Below are 4,904 nucleotides of genomic sequence, written 5' to 3'. Positions count from 1 at the left end.
GACTTTAAAGCGACCCTTGCAAGTGGCTAGATGCAGCCCTTTGGGAAGAAAAGATGGACATTAACAAGCCAACTTTTCATACTTAATACACGTAAAGCGTAATTCAACTTACACCTTCCCCTCATCACCCCTTTGAATGTGGAATGAGAATATTTTTCAGATATGGTAATCACTGATGATTGTAAAAGAAAATCAAATGAGTGTTAGAGAGTTACCAGGAAGAGAAAGCTGAAAGTAAATGCGAGCAATAAAAAGGAAATGAGGGTAAATGGAAACCAGAATGATAGACCAACTAAAGTTAAATATGGATGGTGGGAGAACAAATCAGTTACCAGTTACAGAGATTCCTGTATGACACTATATCATCAGTTCTTCTAAAATCAAAAGTAAAAATTTGACTAACAGTAATAGAAATAACAAATTCATATTACCTATTAAAAAGTTGAGGAAATCAGAAAAGAATCATAAACCTGTCCCAAAGTGAATGAAATTATTAACTCCCAACAAAAGACAAAAGATGTTTCTGACTTTTCGCCATTTTGATATATTAGTTTCTTATCCTACTTCCTCACGTACAGACTGTCTAACAATGTCACAGAAGTAAAATTTGATAACCCGCTTATTATTCAGTTTTCAAACTAAGTGACTTCGCAGTGAAGGTTATTGTTCATTTTTGAATAAACCAGCCTTTGTGCTAGTAAGGGCTCTTGCTCCTTAATCAGCCTGGAGCTATGTGTGAGGGGGAAAACGGATTCTGCCATATATAAACATACACACACATGCCTTCAGGGAGGATCGAACTCCCGGCCTCTGGTTTACTAGACCAGCGCTCTAGCCACTGAGCTATGAAGGCTACAATCCCTACACTTGCTCACATCTATTTCATCTTTCCACAGGTGTCGGGAGATGCAAGACCCTAAAAATGCATTAGACGCCGGGTTAGCACCTTTGAGAAGTCATGGGGGATAGCTTCTGTCACCAGTAGGATAACCTTGTAACAATTTGATAGACACTCTGAACGGGTAGGTCACCCTTTCTTGACCTAACCCTGCTAATGACGATACAATCTGACACGACTCCCACTTGTTGAGAGCAATACTTTTTCTTGCAGTGGTAACTTCAGCCCTTACAAGTACCAAAGGCCTCGGCGCAAATCAGATGTACTACCCAGCCCATGACTTCTGGTCAGTTCCTACGGTAGCCCTCGTCTTGCTGTCCTCAAATACTAAATATTCAGAATGTACGACTCAGGCCAAAGGCCAAGCGCTGGGACCTATGAGGTCATTCAGAACTCAAACGGAAATTGAGAGGAGGTTTAAAAGGCGTAACAGGAGGAAAACCTCGCTGTTGCACTAAGACTCAATTGTTAGAAGAGGGTGGAAAGTCAGATGGAAGAAAGTGAATGCTAAATATTTACAACTGACGGAGATTTGTATTGTCTGTGGCCCCTTTGCTTAGTGGCAGTATATTAATAGTCATCATAGCCAACACTCAGATGGTGCAATTGTTTTAAAATTCTGGAAGTTAACGTGATGAAAGCCAAGTTTTAACACTAACAATCGTAATCCTCCTTCAACGGTATTAAATATTGTTGTGAATGGATAGTTGAAAAGCTAATAACGATCATTAAGTTTTGTCATTTCATTTGAGTTATGAATGATTGTTTAAAAAATTTCAGTCCTGTGAAGAATGTATTGGTTTTCGAATTTGTAATTGTGTCCACTATTAAGACATTTTAATAGGGTTTAAATCTGTCAATGAAATTGGAAGTAAATAGTGTCTCCCAAATCAAGTATCTCAATAAATTGTCTATGAAATTGGAAGTATTAGTGTCTCCCGAATCAAGTATCTCGATAAATTTGTCTATGAAATTGGAAGTAATTAGTGTCTCCCGAAACAAGTATCTCAATAAATTTGTCTATGAAATTGGAAGTAATTAGTGTCTCCCGAATAAAATATCTCAATAAACTTGTCTATGAAATTGGAAGTAAATTGTTCTTCCCGTAAAAAATATCTCAATAAACTTGTCTATGAAATTGGAAGTAATGAGTTTCTCCCGAAACAAGTACCTCAATAAATTTGTCTATGAAATTGGAAGTAATTAGTGTCTCCCGAATCAAGTATCTCAATAAATTTGTCAGTGAATTGGAAGTAATTAGTGTCTCGCAAACCATTATTATTTTCTCAGTCTACAATTCTGATTATTTTTTTTCAGAGTTTGCACCAAAGATAAAAAAAGCAATTGTGACAATGTCTCGGTTGCGAAATTAACCAAATTTGGGAATCTGTGGAAAAGTAAACGGTCAGTCTTACTATCACTATAAGAAAATCCTCTCTTAAAATGTTCACGGCTATCAAGTAAACAAAAATTTTGAAAAACTTGCTTACAAGGTCTCGCAAGAATAATTTTAAAATGAATGAACTGACCATTTTGTAAGGTGCAACCGTGTTGCCCGTGGGCTTCATAATTGGGGGTTTTCTCGTGTAATATAAGAACCTATTCCTCGTGTCTGGTTATTGTGCTAATTTTATCGCACTTATGTTTCTTTATCTATTATTATTGACGTTCTTTGGAGTAAAATTGTAATTAAATACTTCTTGGAGTGTTCTTTTCTGTCTAGATGTTTTTATTAACAGAGTTTCCCTTTCAGTTTTATCTTTCCATTTTTTTCCTTTTTCATTTTGCTTGTTATTTCAGTGTTATATGTAAGTTTAGAAATATAGTAATTTATGGTAATCTCCCTTATTACTTAGTCTTCAATTTCCTGTTTTACTGTGTTCAATTACTAAATAAAAACCAAAATGATGGATAATGCGGCAAAAGTTTATACAAATAAAATAAAGTGGGTAACCTGAAAGGACTTTCATATGAAGTGAACCCCAGATAAAGAGTAAAATGAGATACAGAACTTCGGGAAAAATTTTCATGTAAACGTTCTCAATCAAAGTCACAAAAATAAAAGCTATACTAAATAGTCCTGATATTTTGACATTCGATAAACCCACAGAGATTATGAGCCTTGTCTCCAAGCAAAAATCTCTAAACAGTATTTAGGAATATTCAGTTACAGAAAGAAAAGAAGGGTAATCATCATGATGAATGAGTGGATGTTTTTAACGTGATTTATTACTAAAGCTGTAAATATAGAATTAGGAGTGAGCAGGTCTTCACCTGCAAGAATCTTTTAACATATTAATCACGATAGCCGTTTTTCTAGTCTGACGGAGTCTTCCATCTTTCTTCCTGTTCTGAGTCTACTTAGGCAATTGCATTCTTCTTAAGACTAGTCTGCGTCGTGTTGTTTTTAATAAGCTGTGGCTATTTTGAACCCCCATTTCATAACATAATATATAAAATCATATATATACATATATACAAATATATATATTTATTATATGAACCAGAGCTGAATTTTGTACAATTGTCATGACGGTTCTTGCTGCAAAGAATATACTCCATTAATAACTAACCTGATGATGCTGAAAAAAGCAGCTAATTTCCATGCCATCTCCACCCATTTGATGTTACTAATGTATCACGCTGGTAATATATTCCTCATAACATCTCGCTACCCCTGCGATTTCCATCAATACCTTTTACATTTATCGACAAAGACGTATTTCTAGAGAGAGAGAGAGAGAGAGAGAGAGAGAGAGAGACGAGGAGAGAGGAGAGAGAGAGAGAGAATATTTATGAGTGTGTGCCAAAAAGCCTTACTTCAGAATTTCCATACGCGACCTGCACTAAAATCTTCCCGGCCATGAATCAATGTCGTTTTCAGATGCAGCCACTGAAAAGGCCTGCAACATGATATATACATGTATATATCACTACTACATAAGCACGAGAATAATTTATGCCAAAAAGGGAAGCCTTTCCAAACGGAAAAAAAAATATCAACATTTTAGATAAACGACTTTTTAGGTAGGAAAAAAAAAAAAAAAAAGTTTATTTACACAGCGATAACTCTTGTGTGTGGATACGATTTTCCAATGCGATGTGCTAATCATTAACGATGAAATCGTTATATTAGGTCATTGTATGTACGTTTGGCTTACGTTTGTGTATGCCCTAAAAGACCTAGAAAGACGAAATTATTGTACAACTTTAAAGGAAGTCATAGCAATCCAGCTTCTGAGAGATTATTCATACCTTGTTATGTATAATGTCGTCTGCTGAGAAGGTAAGTCAATTGTCACCCATGTACCAACCCCCCAACAAAGTTTAAGTTTCAATTCTGATCGGGGGTTGTACGCATAAGGTTCAAGTTATTCCCAAGGTACTGAGTTCAGTATTAACGGCCTATTATGCAAAATGAGTAATATACTATCTATAAACGCATACATACATAAATAAAGGTATAAACCATGAAGAAAAGTGAAACACTGGAGTAGCTACAAGATCTTTCGACTCAACGTCCTTCCCTTAGCAGATAGTCTGCTAAGTAAAGGACGTTGAGTCGAAGGATCTTGCAGCTACTCCAGTGTTTCACTTACCTTATGCATTTATCACGTTTCAAATTTTCGTGATTCAGTTATACACACATACATACATAAGTGTGTGAGTATATATATAGTGTCAGTGTGTATCATAACATGTACCACATTTTTCAGTTATGCCATGAGATGCAATAGACATAAAATGTAGCGAGACATTCTGAATAGCCAAATAATTTCGCAAAGCTCTAAATTCAATTATAAATTTGAATATATTTGCATATCAAAAGTAGTCCAACACTGGCAAATATACCCCCGGAATACGTATGGCTAAGTAAATAAGAGCAAACAAAGACAACCACAGGCAGCCAAAATAAAAATAAATATTTTAGAAAATACTAAGGCAATGACAATGTCTTTGAAGAAACAGTCGGCAATTCTGGAGAGAACATGAAGTGGACGCTGCT

General features: G+C 35.6%; 1 non-coding gene across 1 annotated transcript; it reads right to left on the bottom strand.

The window, feature by feature from the left end:
* Window positions 1-780: 780 nt before the first annotated feature.
* Window positions 781-853, bottom strand: Trnat-agu (transfer RNA threonine (anticodon AGU)). The gene has a single exon. It is a non-coding gene; the product is annotated as a tRNA-Thr (tRNA).
* Between the last annotated feature and the right edge of the window lie 4,051 nt (window positions 854-4,904).

Source organism: Macrobrachium nipponense, chromosome 19 (assembly GCF_015104395.2).
Source record: "Macrobrachium nipponense isolate FS-2020 chromosome 19, ASM1510439v2, whole genome shotgun sequence".
Lineage (NCBI taxonomy): Eukaryota > Metazoa > Arthropoda > Malacostraca > Decapoda > Palaemonidae > Macrobrachium > Macrobrachium nipponense.
Note: the sequence above shows the minus strand (reverse complement) of the source record. Positions and strands in the feature narration are given on the sequence as shown.